Genomic DNA, 17,000 nt, shown 5'->3' with positions numbered 1-17,000 from the left:
TGCCGCCCGTCCGGGTTTAGATGACCTCGCCCTCCGCTCGGCCCGTCCGGGTTTAGATGGTCTCGCCCTCCGCTCGGCCCGACTGCCGCCCGTCCGGGTTTAGATGACCTCGCCCTCCGCTCGGCCCGTCCGGGTTTAGATGACCTCGCCCTCCGCTCGGCCGGTCCGGGTTTAGATGGTCTCGCCCTCCGCTCGGCCCGACTGCCGCCCGTCCGGGTTGAGATGACCTCGCCCTCCGCTCGGCCCGACTGCCGCCCGTCCGGGTTGAGATGACCTCGCCCTCCGCTCGGCCCGACTGCCGCCCGTCCGGGTTTAGATGACCTCGCCCTCCGCTCGGCCCGTCCGGGTTTAGATGACCTCGCCCTCCGCTCGGCCGGTCCGGGTTTAGATGGTCTCGCCCTCCGCTCGGCCCGACTGCCGCCCGTCCGGGTTGAGATGACCTCGCCCTCCGCTCGGCCCGACTGCCGCCCGTCCGGGTTTAGATGGCCTCGCCCTCCGCTCGGCCCGACTGCCGCCCGTCCGGGTTTAGATGACCTCGCCCTCCGCTCGGCCCGACTGCCGCCCGTCCCGGTTTAGATGGCCTCGCCCTCCGCTCGGCCCGACTGCCGCCCGTCCGGGTTTAGATGGCCTCGCCCTCCGCTCGGCCCGACTGCCGCCCGTCCGGGTTGAGATGGCCTCGCCCTCCGCTCGGCCCGACTGCCGCCCGTCCGGGTTTAGATGGCCTCGCCCTCCGCTCGGCCCGACTGCCGCCCGTCCGGGTTGAGATGACCTCGCCCTCCGCTCGGCCCGACTGCCGCCCGTCCGGGTTGAGATGACCTCGCCCTCCGCTCGGCCCGACTGCCGCCCGTCCGGGTTGAGATGACCTCGCCCTCCGCTCGGCCCGACTGCCGTCCGTCCGGGTTGAGATGACCTCGCCCTCCGCTCGGCCCGACTGCCGTCCGTCCGGGTTGAGATGACCTCGCCCTCCGCTCGGCCCGACTGCCGCCCGTCCGGGTTGAGATGACCTCGCCCTCCGCTCGGCCCGACTGCCGCCCGTCCGGGTTGAGATGACCTCGCCCTCCGCTCGGCCCGACTGCCGCCCGTCCGGGTTTAGATGGCCTCGCCCTCCGCTCGGCCTGACTGCCGCCCGTCCGGGTTTAGATGGCCTCGCCCTTCGCTCGGCCCGACTGCCGCCCCTCCGGGGTTAGATGGCCTCGCCCTCCGCTCGGCCCGACTGCCGCCCGTCCGGGTTGAGATGGCCTCGCTCTCCGCTCGGCCCGACTGCCGCCCGTCCGGGTTGAGATGGCCTCGCCCTCCGCTCGGCCTGACTGCCGCCTGTCCGGGTTGAGATGGCCTCGCCCTCCGCTCGGCCCGACTGCCGCCCGTCCGGGTTGAGATGGCCTCGCCTTCCGCTCGGCCCGACTGCCGCCCGTCCGGGTTGAGATGGCCTCGCCCTCCGCTCGGCCCGACTGCCGCCCGTCCGGGTCTAGATGATCTCGCCCTCCGCTCGGCCCGACTGCCGCCCGTCCGGGTTTAGATGACCTCGCCCTCCGCTCGGCCCGACTGCCGCCCCCCTCCGGGTTTAGATGACCCCGCCCTCCGCTCGGCCCGACTGCCGCCCCCCTCCGGGTTTAGATGACCCCGCCCTCCGCTCGGCCCGTCCGGGTTTAGATGACCCCGCCCTCCGCTCGGCCCGTCCGTGTTTAGATGACCTCGCCCTCCGCTCGGCCCGTCCGGGTTTAGATGACCTCGCCCTCCGCTCGGCCCGTCCGGGTTTAGATGACCTCGCCCTCCGCTCGGCCCGTCCGGGTTTAGATGGCCTCGCCCTCCTCCGCTCGGCCCGTCTGGGTTTAGAAGGGTTTATTTCTGCTGTAATATTTTAAAAAATAAAATCCTTTGGAATAATATTCCATTTTCCGTCGGCCCGACTGCGGTTTGTTTCCCCGCGGACGCGGTTGTGCGCGGCTCGGTTTTTGCGGGACGCCCTGTAGTTTGTGTCGCCTCCATTTTGGAGTTCATAAATGTTTTTTGATCACTTTTTTTCCTATTTTTCTTTTCCTTGGAGGCGGGGCCAACGGGCGCAAATCTGACCCTGTGACAACGTGCCTGTTCACCATAACAAGGCGTCACTGTGGTGGGCGGACGCCTGCGGCGCGGAGGGACCTGACATCTTATAAAGGCGGGAGGACGTTTATTACCGGTACGTTTTTTTTCTGGTATTAAAACTATTATGTTATGTTTTTACGCATCTTTACTTTTTTTTTTTTTGTATTTAGTCCCCTCAGGGGACTTGAACTTGCGATTATTTGATGGCTCATACAGTATAATGCAGAGCGGCACCATGTGATGTTGTAGCGGGTGAGCGGTCCGGGACCTCTGAATACTGATCGGGGCATATAAAGGGCCGGCGGCTGCAGTCAGCGTTCACGCTGATCGGGTTGGAGCAGGATCGGCTCCCAGTCCCGCACCTCCACATACTGAGGCATGAAGGGGTTAAAGATGGTCTCCAAGTTATTTTACCTAGTTATGAGCCCCCCGTGGCTAACGGTGGTCCGCCGGCCCCGACAAGGCCCAGTGGCGTCCTGTAAAGCTGCCACGTTGCCTCATGTAGCGGCCCTGAGGCAGGCTCACGGGGGTAATGACCCCTCTGCCGGCCTCCTATTGGCTGCAGCGGTCATGTGATTTTGGCAGTATCACTGAATTGCCCCACCCTCATGAATTAAATGATCTCATTCCCTTCCTGTCTCACCCCGGCCCAACCTTAGTGGATCCCCTTATACCCTGACTGAGCCATCAGAGCCCCCCTAGTCCTACACGTGAGAATATCAGGGGGCTCAGGTGGGCACCACAACGGGCAGACTGGGCTCTAGCCCACTTTGACTCTACTGAATGGCCCTTTCTGCTGTATGTTGTGCAAACATTTGGCTTTGGTGAAGTCTTCATCACATGGGGGTCCCTAATATATAAATCAGCACTAACGGCGGTCTCAGTGGTTCATGTACCTCCTCCCCCCTACATAGATACGAGACAGGGATGCCCCCTAATATTCGCACTGGCCATTGAACCGTTGACTATTATGCTCAGGGGGAGCCCATCGTATAGGGGCATAGTCATGGGGGAGGTCCGAGGGGCGCTACATGCTGATGATCTCATGCTAGTTCTTTTCTCAGGACTCCGTGTTAGTTGGGCCAAGTCTGCCCTCATGCCCGTCTGCTCGTCACCTGTGCCATGCTGGCTCACTGTGTGGCCTTCAGCTTAACCACTCATTTAGTTATCTAGGACTCTAAGTTTCCTCTAGATCAAGCGTTCCCTGGATCTTAAAGTAGATCCTCTAGTAGATCACTTGAAATCAAAATATAAGACCTGGGGTCTCTGCTACGCTCAGGGGCCGGTCGTACCAACCTTATAAAGGATAGTCTACCTGAATGTCTTCATACATTACAACATCCCCCCCCCCCCCCCCCCCCCCCCGCGCTGCTTCTCTGTGGACTCTTATTATGTCCTACTTTATTTGGGGTAGTCTCTACCGTTCCAAGACCAAGGCCGTCCGCAGGGGCTGCGCTCCCAGATCTGTTCGTATGTGGCTAGTCATCTCCTTGACTTGGGCTGTTGGCCTGGATGTGATCCCTCCCTAATACAGAGGCCCATCTGGTGCATCTCCTGAACACGCCTAGCCTCTGGCCGGTATTGGAGGCTCCATCGCCTCTATCTGGTAGGCCGCTGGGGGCCTAGAACTTCTCTGCTATTATGGTCACTATGTCCCTATGGCAGAATCCTGGACTTGCACTCCCTGCAGGACGCACATTGTGGTATACAGACATTGGGAGACTTGTATACGTTTAATACCCCAGGTATGAACTGCCGTGTACCCATATTTATAGATCCCTACAATTTAGACATGCATTACATGTATAGAGAACTGGGGTCCTGTGAGACCCCCATCTGTCAGCCACGTGTGGGGTGTCCTGTGAGACCCCCATCTGTCAGCCACGTGTAGAGCGTCCTGTGAGACCCCCCATCTGTCAGCCACGTGTGGGGCGTCCTGTGAGACCCCCATCTGTCAGCCACGTGTGGGGCATCCTGTGAGACCCCCCCATCTGTCAGCCACGTGTGGGGCGTCCTGTGAGACCCCCCCCATCTGTCAGCCACGTGTGGGGCGTCCTGTGAGACCCCCCCCCATCTGTCAGCCACGTGTGGGGCATCCTGTGAGACCCCCCCATCTGTCAGCCACGTGTGGGGCGTCCTGTGAGACACCCCCCCCATCTGTCAGCCACGTGTGGGGCGTCCTGTGAGACACCCCCCCCCCCATCTGTCAGCCACGTGTGGGGCGTCCTGTGAGACACCCCCCCCCCCATCTGTCAGCCACGTGTGGGGCGTCCTGTGAGACACCCCCCCCCCCCATCTGTCAGCCACGTGTGGGGCGTCCTGTGAGACACCCCCCCCCCCCATCTGTCAGCCACGTGTGGGGCGTCCTGTGAGACACCCCCCCCCCCCATCTGTCAGCCACGTGGGGGGCGTCCTGTGAGACCCCCCCCCCCCCCCATCTGTCAGCCACGTGTGGGGCGTCCTGTGAGACCCCCCCCATCTGTCAGCCACGTGTGGGGCGTCCTGTGAGACCCCCCCCATCTGTCAGCAACGTGTGGGGCGTCCTGTGAGACCCCCCCCATCTGTCAGCCACGTGGGGCGTTCTGTGAGACCCCCCCCATCTGTCAGCCATGTGTGGGGCGTCCTGTGGATGGGAATCCTCCTGTAATCCATGGGGTGATGGAGAACCTGCGTCTCTCAGCGCTCTATAAGTGACTTCTGTATGTCCCCTATGATGTCCCCTGTATGATTACAGTCGCTCCTCTCTTCATAAAGGTTCCCGCAGGACCAGATCCTCCACATCAGCCATTTTTCTCCTCCTGAATGACCCACCAAGGATGGACAAGGAGCGGAATGAGATTACCGAGATCCTACTGAACGCCGCCTTGGAGATCATCTACCTGCTGACCGGAGAGGTGAGCGGCTCTAGATCTCTATCTCTGTATTGTAGTATGTAATAAGTGATGGGAAGGATCTGTATAAGAGCTTCCAAGTGATGGAGAACAACAGAAGACATGGAGATCGGCCGCAGTACAGTCAGTTATGTATGATGGGAACAATGTGCCAATAGTAGTGATATGGGAGTCAGGCGAACAGTAAATAGGAACGCTGTAGCCAGGAGAACAGGGCAAAGATGTAGAAAAGCTGCCTAGGTGGCCCAGGTGCTCTCCTCCTGTCATCATCTTCTATGTCTCCTATATAGATATCAGACTAGATGGACCATGTGCTCTCCTCCTGCCGCCATCATCTTCTATGTCTCTATACAGATATCAGACTAGATGGTCCATGTGCTCTCCTCCTGCCACCATCTTCTATGTCTCTATATAGATATCAGACTAGATGGACCATGTGCTCTCCTCCTGCCATCATCTTCTATGTCTCTATATAGATATCAGACTAGATGGACCCTGTGCTCTCCCCCTGCCATCATCTTCTATGTCTCTCTATAAAGAGGTCAGACTAGATGGACCATGTGCTCTCTCCCTGCCGTCATCTCCTATGTCTCTACATGGTCCATCTAGTCTGATATCTATATAATCTCCCCGTCATCAGTTTTTTGTGTCAAAAATGGTCCGTTGCCATTGTGTTCAGTGCCCTAGTGTCTCCTTCCATCCACAGGATTACACAGTAGTGAAGAAGACAACCGGTGTCTCTGTGACTCCCATCATCCATTTCCAGGAGTCAAAAGGATGGAGCCGGACCCCGGGCCCCACCACAGAGCCTCTCCCGCACCCCCTGACAAGTAAGAAGATCCTAGAGCTCACCAAGAAGATGATGGAGCTGCTGACTGGAGAGGTGACGCTGCGGGGAATGTGGGGGACATTATACAGTAATAGGAGGGTCTGGGTGATGACAGTATATCGTTTTGTCAGGTTCCTATAAGGTGTCGGGATATCACAGTCGATAATCTCACTCCTGCATGGAAAAATATAGGAGGACACCAAGAGCTGTACAATGACGTCCTGATGGAGAACCACCAGCCCCTCACATCACCGGGTAAGACGATATATCGGTGTTCCCCATGGCTCTGTCCTGGGCCCCCTACTCTTCTACAGTTACACCTTTTTGCTTGCAGTTTGTAGAAGCCTATCACTTCCAGTACCCCTTCTATGCTGATGAAACTCAAATCTATCTCTCTGGCCCGGATGTCACCTCTCCGTTATCCAGAATCCCCGAATGTCTATCGATCACATCCTCCTTCTCCTCCTGTTTTCTAAGCTCAACATGGAGAAAACTAAACTCCCCATCTTTATCCCTGTCTCACTTAAGACCCCACCAGATTTTTACCCTTCTCACCTCTAGCCGCGTCCAACTCAAGAACATCTCTCGAATATGCATCTTAACCTTCAAGGCAACACAAATGCTGGTGTGTGCTCTCATCATCCCAAACCTATGCTACTGCACTGTCCTATTTTGGGGCCTCCATACAATACTCTTGTACCCCTCCGATCCATTCTCCAGCTGCCTAGCTTATCTACCTCTCCCCTCTGTCAGTCCCTTCACAGACTGCCCATCATCCAGAGAATACATTTCAAATTATTCTGGGGAACAGTTTTTTTTTTCCGGCTGCATGAGGTTTTAGAACTATTTCTGTATATTTCTGCATCGCTGATTCCAAATCTGAAATCCGTTTTTTGTACATGATCTTGTTTTCATGCCATTTTAATTTCTTTTTGTTACTGTTAATGGCACTCATTGGTTTTTAAATTGGAGTTAAAGGGCAACGACGCTTAGATTGAACATCACTACCAGGTAATTAATGTTTTACAAGCATCACTTTACATAATTGTAGTTTTTCAATGTAAAAAATTATCTGATTAAAAACCTTGTAATTTATTTATTTATTTTTTTTATATTGAATCATGGCTTCTTCGAGTCGGCATAAATGCAAGAACAGTCCTGAACCTTCTGTTATATATGTGGCTGCTACACATATCAACGTCGCGCAATATTTCATCATTTGCATATATTGCCTATTTTCAAGTTCCTCTTGGTGATCAAGACAAGAACTGGGCTCCTTATATTGTGAGGAAATGCTTCGTGACTGGACAAAAGGAAGATGTAAAGGCATGCCTGGTATTCCCGTGGTGTGGCGTGAACCAAAGGACCACGGCAGTGACTGTTATTTCTGCCTGACCAATACAGAAGGCATCTGCAAGAAACAACAGCATGTGATCACATATCCTAATATTCCTTCAGCAATATGACCGATCCCACACTCTGACAATCCCGGTTCCAATTTTTATGGTTTCTCTTCTATGGACGAAGAAAGTGAAATGGTGATCAAGGGGATTTTGAGAAGATGCATGAGGAAATGATTGTAGAATCTGAGGGATCTTCTTCTGATGCCAAGGGGTCATTAACCCCTCAGCAGTTTGGCCAACCGGAATTGAATGGCTTAGTAAGGGATTTGGGCTTATCAAAGAAAGCAGCTGAGTTATTAGCCTCCAGGCTTCAAGAAAAGAAAAGAATGTCCCATTTCAGGAAACGTGAACAATTTTTTTGGACTTCTTTTCCAAAGACAAACACTTTGTTTCCTGTCATGATATCAGTCGTCTTCTCAGCCAGTTAGGTGTTACCACTTACAGTCCAACAGAATGGCTGCTCTTTCTTGGCTCTAAATAGAGTCTGAAATGTGTCCTCTTACACAACAGGAATGTTTATGCAGCGGCTCCAATTGGCCAATCAGTTCATCAGTGAGAAGATTATAATGACAGAAACATTGTCCTCGACTTACTGAAGTATCAGGAGCAGAGCTGGATCATTTGTGTGGGTCTTAAAATGGTAAACGTCCTCCTTGGACAACAGAGAGGTTTCACAAAGTATCCTTGCCTTCTGTGTTTGTGGGACAGCCGAGCTCGGGAGATACAGTGGACACAGAAGGAGTGGCCGAAACGTGAAGCTCTGGAAGTAGGGATGCCAAATATTGTGAATGAACCTATAGTTACTCAAGACAGGACCATTCCTGTGTCCGTCCGTCCGTCCCCCCCCCCCCCCCCCCGTACATCTCTAACCTAATATCCTGATACCCCCCCACGTGTAATCTATATACAAGCTGTCCCCCCCCCCCCCTGTACATCTCAGACCTAATATCCTCATATCCCCCACATGTAATCTATATACAACCTGTCCCCTCCATACATCTCTGACCTAATATCCTGATACCCCCACATGTAATCTATATACAACCTGTCCCCCCATACATCTCTGACCTAATATCCTGATACCCCCACATGTATTCTATATACAACCTGTTCCTCCATACATGTCTGACCTAATATCCTGATACCTTCCCACATGTAATCTATATACAAACTGTCCCCCCATACATCTGTGCCCTAATATCCTGATACCCCCCACATCTAATCTATATGTAACCTGTCCCCCCATACATCTCTGACCTAATATCCTGATACCCCCACATGTAATCTATATACAACCTGTCCCCGCTGTACATCTCTGATTTAATATCCTGATACCCCCATCACATGTAGTCTATATGCAACCTGTGCCCCCCCCCGCCATAATTCTCTCATCTAATATATTGATATCTCCACATGTAATCTATATACAACCTGTCCCCCATACATCTCTGACCTAATATCTTGATTCCCCACATGTAATCTATATACAACCTGTCCCCCATACATCTCTGTCCTATAATCCTGATACCCTCACATGTAATCTGTATACAAACTGTCCCCTCCATACATCTCTGACCTAATATCCTGATACCCCCACATGTAATCTATATACAACCTGTCCCCCCATACATCTCTGACCTAATATCCTGATATCCCACATGTAATCTATATACAACCTGTCCCCCTATACATTTCTGACCTAATATCCTGATAACCCCCCCATGTAATCTATATACAAGCTATCCCTCCATACATCTCTGACCTAATATCCTGATACCCCCCACATATAATCTATATACAAGCTATCCCTCCATACATCTAACCTAATATCCTGATACCCCCACATGTAATCTATATACAACCTGTTCCCCCCATACATCTCTGACCTAATATCCTGATACCCCCCACATATAATCTATATACAAGCTATCCCTCCATACATCTAACCTAATATCCTGATACCCCCCACATATAATTTATATACAACCTGTCTCCCCATACATCTCTGACATAATATCCTGATAACCCCCATCACATGTACTCTATATACAACCTGTCCCCCCCTGGCCATACATCTCTCATCTAATACCTGATACCCCCACATGTAATCTATATACAAGCTGTCCTCCATACATCTCTGCCTTAATATCCTGATACCACCCACATGTAATCTATATACAACCTGTCCCCGCATACATCTCTGCCCTAATATCCTGAAACCCCCACATGTAATCTATATACAACCTGTCCCCCCATACATCACTGACCTAATATCCTGATACCCCCACATGTAATCTATATACAACCTGTCCCTCCTTACATCTCTGACCTAATGTCCTGATACCTCCCACATGTAATCTATATACAACCTGTCCCCTCCATACATCTCTGACCTAATATCCTGATACCTCCCACATGTAATCTATATACAACCTGTCCCCTCCATACATCTCTGACTTAATATCCTGATACCCCCACATGTAATCTATATACAACCTGTACCCTTCATACATGTCTGACCTAATATCCTGAGACCCCCCCCCCCCCATGTAATCTATATACACGCTGTCCCTCCATACATCTAACCTAATATCCTGATACCCCCCCACATATAATTTATATGTAACCTGTCTCCCCATACATCTCTGACATAATATCCTGATACCCCCCCATCACATAAAGTCTATATACAACCTGTCCCCCCGACCATACATCTCTCATCTAATATCCTGATGCCCCCACGTAATCTATATACAACCTGTCCCCTCCATACATCTCTGACCTAATATCCTGATACCCCCCCCATCAGATGTAATCTATATACAAGCTGTCCCCCATACATTTCTGAGCTAATATCCTGATACCCCCCACATGTAATCTATATACAACCTGTCCCCTCCATACATCTCTGACCTAATGTCCTGATACCCCCACATGTAATCTATATACAAGCTGTCCCCCATACATCTCTGATCTAATATCCTGATACCCCCCCACATGTCATCTATATACAACCTGTCCCCCCCATACATCTCTGCCCTAATATCCTGATACCGCCCACATGTAATCTATATACAACCTGTCCCCCCATACATCTCTGCCCTAATATCCCGACACCCTCACATGTAATCAATATACAACCTGTCCCCCCATACATCACTGACCTAATATCTTGATACCCCCACATGTAATTTATGTACAACCTGTCCCTCCTTACATCTCTGACCTAATATCCTGAAACCTCCCACATGTAATCTATATACAACCTGTACCCTTCATACATGTCTGACCTAATATCCTGATACGCCCACATGTAATCTATATACAACCTGTCCCCTGCATACATCTAACCTAATATCCTGATACCCCCCACATGTAATTGATATACAACCTGTCTCCCCATACATCTCTAACATAATATCCTGATATCCCCCATCACATATAGTCTATATACAACCTGTTCCCCCCCCCCATACATCTCTCATCTAATATCCTGATACCCCCACTTGTAATCTATATACAACCTGTCCCCTCCATACATCTCTGTCCCAATATCCTGATACCCCCACATGTAATCTATATACAACCTGTCGCCTCCATACATCTCTAACCTAATACCCTTATACCCCCACATGTAATCTATATACAAGCTGTCCCCCATACATCTCTGACCTAATATCCTGATACCTCCACATGTAATCTATATACTAGCTGTCTCCCCAGACATCTCTGACCTAATATTCTGATACCCACACATGTAATCTATATACAACCTGTCCCCTCCATACATCTCTGATCCAATATCCTGATACCCCCCACGTGTAATCTATATATAATCTGTCCCTCCATACATCTCTGACCTAATATCCCAAAGCCCCCCACATGTAATCTATATACAACCTGTCCCCATCCATACATCTCTGACCTACTATTCTGATACCCCCACTTGTAATCTATATACAACCTGTCCCCTCCATACATCTCTGACCTAATATCCTGATACCCCCTGCATATAATCTATATACAACCTCTCCCCCCCCATACATCCCTGACCTAATCTCCTGATACCCCAATATGTAATCTATATACAACCTGTCCCCCCATACATCTCTGTCCCAATATCCTGATACCCCCACATGTAATCTATATACAACCTGTCCCCTCCATACATCTCTGACCTAATATTCTGATACCCCCCCACATATAATTTATATACAACCTGTCTCCCCATATATCTCTGACATAATATCTTGATACCCCCCATCACGTGTAGTTTATATACAACCAGCCCCCCCATACAGCCCACATCTAATATCCTGATACCCCCACATGTAATCTATATACAACCTGTCCCCTCCATACATCTCTGACCTAATATCCTGATACCTCCCACATGTAATCTATATACAACCTGTCCCCTCCATACATCTCTGACTTAATATCCTGATACCCCCACATGTAATCTATATACAACCTGTACCCTTCATAGATGTCTGACCTAATATCCTGAGACCCCCCCCCATGTAATCTATATACACGCTGTCCCTCCATACATCTAACCTAATATCCTGATACCCCCCACATATAATTTATATGTAACCTGTCTCCCCATACATCTCTGACATAATATCCTGATACCCCCCCATCACATAAAGTCTATATACAACCTGTCCCCCCGACCATACATCTCTCATCTAATATCCTGATACCCCCACATGTAATCTATATACAACCTGTCCCTCCCCTCCATACATCTCTGACTTAATATTCTGATACCCCGACATGTAATCTATATACAACCTGTCCCCTCCATACATCTCTGACCTAATATCCTGATACCCCCATCACATGTAATCTATATACAAGCCGTCGACTTCATACATCTCTAACCTAATATCCTAATACCCCCACATGTAATCTATATACAAGCTGTCCCCCATACATCTCTGACCTAATATCCTGATACCTCCACATGTAATCTATATACAAGCTGTCCCGCCAGACATCTCTGATCCAATATCCTGATACCCCCCACGTGTAATCTATATATAACCTGTCCCTCCATACATCTCTGACCTAATATTCTGATACCCCCACTTGTAATCTATATACAACCTGTCCCCTTCATACATCTCTGACCTAATATTCTGATACCCCCACTTGTAATCTATATACAACCTGTCCCCTTCATACATCTCTGACCTAATATCCTGATACCCCCCACATGTAATCTATATACAACATGTCCCCCCCATACATATCTGTCCCAATATCCTGATACCCCCACATGTAATCTATATACAACCTGTCCCCTCCATACATCTCTCTCCCAATATCCTGATACCCCCACATGTAATCTATATACAACCTGTCCCCTCCATACATCTCTCTCCCAATATCCTGATACCCCCACATGTAATCTATATACAACCTGTCCCCTCCATACATCTCTGCCTTAATATCCTGATACTGCCCACATGTAATCTATATACAACCTGTCCCTCCTTACATCTCTGACCTAATATCCTGATACCTCCCACATGTAATCTATATACAACCTGTCCCTCCTTACATCTCTGACCTAATATCCTGATACCCTCACATGTAATCTATATACAACCTGTACCCTTCATACATGTCTGACCTAATATCCTGATACCCCCCACATGTAATCTATATACAACCTTTCCCACCATACATCTCTGACCTAATATCCTGAGACCCTCCCCCCCATGTAATCTATATACACGCTGTCCCTCCATACATCTAACCTAATATCCTGATACCCCCCACATATAATTTATATGTAACCTGTCTCCCCATACATCTCTGACATAATATCCTGATACCCCCATCACATAAAGTCTATATACCACCTGTCCCCCCGACCATACATCTCTCATCTAATATCCTGATACCCCCACATGTAATCTATGTACAAGCTGTCCCCCATACATCTCTGACCTAATATCCTGATACCCCCACATGTAATCTATATACAACCTGTACCCTTCATACATGTCTGACCTAATATCCTGATACCCCCACATGTGATCTATATACAACCTGTCCCCTCCATACATCTCTGACCTAATATCCTGATACCCCCCATCAGATGTAATCTATATACAAGCTGTCCCCCATACATTTCTGAGCTAATATCCTGATACCCCCACATGTAATCTATATACAGCCTGTCCCCTCCATGCATCTCTGACCTAATATCCTGATACCCCCACATGTGATCTATATACAACCTGTCCCCTCCATACATCTCTGACCTAATATCCTGATACCCCCCATCAGATGTAATCTATATACAAGCTGCCCCCATACATTTCTGAGCTAATATCCTGATACCCCCACATGTAATCTATATACAACCTGTCCCCTCTATACATCTCTGACCTAATATCCTGATACCCCCACATGTAATCTATATACAACCTGTCCCCTCTATACATCTCTGATTTAATATTCTGATACCCCCACATGTAATCTATATACAACCTGTCCCCTCCATACATCTCTAACCTTATATCCTGATACCCCCCACATGTAATCTATATACAACCTGTCCCCCCCAGATATCTCTGTGCTAATATCCTGATACCCCCACATGTAATCTATATACATCCGGTTCCCCCATACATCTCTGACCTAATATCCTGATACCCCACATGTAATCTATAAACAACCTGTCCCTCCGCATACATGTCTGACGTAATATCTTGATACCTCCCACATATAATTTATATACAACCTGTCTCCCCCCCAATACATCTGTGACATAATATCCTGATACCCCCATCAAATGTATTCTATATACAACCTGTCCCCCCCATACATCTCTCCTCTAATATCCTGATACCCCCACATGTAATCTATATACAAGCTGTCCCCCATACATCTCTGACCTAATATCCTGATACCCCCACATGTAATCTATATACAACCTGTCCCCTCCATACATCTGTCCTAATATCCTGATACCCCCACATGTAATCTATATACAACCTGTCCCCTCCATACATCTCTGCCCTAATATCCTGATACCCCCCACATGTAATCTATATACAACCTGTCCCCTCCATACATGTCTGACCTAATATCCTGATGCCCCCCACATGTAATCTATATACAACCTGTCCCCTCCATACATGTCTGACCTAATATCCTGATGCCCCCCACATGTAATCTATATACATCCTGTCCCCCCATACATCTCTGACCTAATATCCTGATACCCCCACATGTAATCTATATACAAGCTGTACCCCATACATCTCTGACCTATTATCCTGATACCCCCCACATGTAATCTATATATAACCTGTCCGCTCCATACAGCTCTGCCCCCTAATATCCTGATACCCCCCACATGTAATCTATATACAAGCTGTCCCCTCTATACATCCCTGACCTAATATCCTGATACCCACCATCACATGTAATCTATATACAACCTGTCCCCTATACATCTCTGACCTAATATCCTGATACCTCCACGTGTAATCTATATACAACCTGTCTCCCATACATCTCTGACCTAATATCTTGATTCCCCACATGTAATCTATATACAACCTGTCCCCTCTATACATCTCTGACCTAATATTCTGATACCCCCCCACATGTAATCTATATACAACCTGTCCCCTCCATACATCTCCGATCTAATATCCTCATATCCCCCCCCCCCACATCCTCTATATACAACCTGTCCCCCCATACATCTCTGACCTAATATCCTAATACCCCCGCATGTAATCTATATACAACCTGTCCCCTCCATACATCTCTGTCCTAATATCCTGATACCCCCCCCCCTCATGTAATCTATATACAACCTGTCCCCATACATCTCTGACCTAATATCCTGATACCCCCACATGTAATCTATATACAACCTGTCCCCTCCATACATCTCTGTCCTAATATCCTGATACCCCCCACATGTAATCTATATACAACCTGTCCCCATACATCTCTGACCTAATATCCTGATACCCCCACATGTAATCTATATACAACCTGTCCCCCATACATCTCTGACCTAATATCCTGATACCCCCCCACATGTAATCTATATACAACCTGTCCTCCCCATACATCCCTGACCTAATATCCTGATACCCCCACATGTAATCTATAACCAACCTCTCCCCCCCCATACATCTCTGACCTAATATCCTGATTCACCCACATGTAATCTATATACATTCTGTCCCCCCATACATCTCTGACCTAATATCCTGATTCACCCACATGTAATCTATATACATTCTGTCCCCCCATACATCTCTGACCTAATATCCTGATACCCCCAACATGTAATCTATATACCACCTGTCCCCCCATACATCTCTGACCTAATATCCTGATACCCCCACATGTAATCTATATACAACCTGCCCCCCCCCATACATCTCTGACCTAATATCCTGATACCTCACATGTAATCTATATACATCCTGTCCCCCATATATCTATGACCTCATATCATGATACCACAACTGTACTCTATATGCGTGCTATGTGCATTTTCCCTGCACGTCGGACAGCACACGATCAAGGTGCAACTTGCATACCAATGTCTGACTGTGGCTTTAATATTTTCTCCAAGAGCTGAGTGGGAAAGGTGTTTCAATTAAGCAGATGAGATAGAAGTGTAGGATTCACAGGAGCTTAGCCCATTAAATAAAGAGATACAAAGCCTGGTTACTGACAAATGTCTACTGCTCCAGAGAAACTGGTTAGTGTGAACCATGCCTTGATGCAAGTAGCTGTCAGTGAATGGGATTTATGAACCTGGAAAAGGCCGCAAAAGCTGGAACTCTGGATGTAGATCTGTCAATGTTTAGCCATACTGGGCAGATTTATACAAAAGGTGCTAGAAAATAGTTTTTACTTGCTTCACACCATATTAATGTGTTTTCAGATACTTTCAAAAGCTTTTTGTTTTGCCCAAAAATGGGCAGGACTTCATGAAAACTGTATGGTATGGTCTAAATGTACCACCATGTGCCAAAAACTTTCAGTGTTTTGGCACAAAATTTGATGTAAACTAAACCAATTGGTAATCCTAACGTTAGTCTAAAGACATACCAGATGCATCATCCACCCTGAGCCACTGTGATAAACCCCGGCGCGTTTTAAGGCTGTCTTATTATTTGATAGTATTAGTACATCTGCCCCACTGTCTACAAATGGTGGACACCTCAGTTGGGGTCCTGTTAAAGTGACCCTCTGGTCCTGGACAAACAAAGATGGCGAACTGCTTTTCCGACTCCCTGATGCAAACTGTCTATTGATATATGCATCAGTAGTCTAAGACACTATGTGCTGCCCTAACTAGGCAGGTAGTCAGGGAAGTGGTTGAGCCATGTTTTCTTCCTGTCCAGTACTGCAGGGTTGCTTTAAGATCACTATAAGAGCAATCCTAAAAGAGATGAGAGAACCCAATAAAAATGGCAGAAGACTCTACAGACTGCAGCAACCTCTGTTCATATGTCCTGACCAAGAATGGTGATCATGGAAAGACACCATGAAGGAAGCTTCTGCTGTTTCAAAAAACGTGCTGGCCTGTCTCAAGGTTACCTGAGACCACCTGGATGTTCCATAACGCTTTTGAGACAATATGCTATGGATAGCTGAGAAAGGGTGGAACTATTTAGCACAAATTTACTATGCGGTGTTTGAAGAAAGAAGAATACTGCACAACAAAACCCTCATACAACGGTGAAGCTTGGTGGAGGGGACATTGTTGTTTGGGGCTATGGCGAAGGGGGA

At 48.6% G+C, this 17,000-nt stretch overlaps 1 protein-coding gene and 1 pseudogene across 1 annotated transcript in view; one reads left to right on the top strand and one right to left on the bottom strand.

The window, feature by feature from the left end:
- LOC136627280 (oocyte zinc finger protein XlCOF22-like) overlaps positions 1 to 17,000 on the bottom strand; it is a 357,854-nt gene that overhangs the window by 25,691 nt on the left and 315,163 nt on the right. The window lies entirely within an intron of this gene.
- The window catches only part of LOC136628680 (zinc finger protein 729-like), a 90,109-nt pseudogene that overhangs the window by 562 nt on the left and 72,547 nt on the right, over positions 1 to 17,000 (top strand).

The sequence above is a fragment of the Eleutherodactylus coqui genome, chromosome 5 (genome assembly GCF_035609145.1).
Source record: "Eleutherodactylus coqui strain aEleCoq1 chromosome 5, aEleCoq1.hap1, whole genome shotgun sequence".
NCBI lineage: Eukaryota > Metazoa > Chordata > Amphibia > Anura > Eleutherodactylidae > Eleutherodactylus > Eleutherodactylus coqui.
The sequence above is the reverse complement of the archived record's forward strand: the minus strand, read 5'-3'. Positions and strand labels throughout refer to the sequence as shown.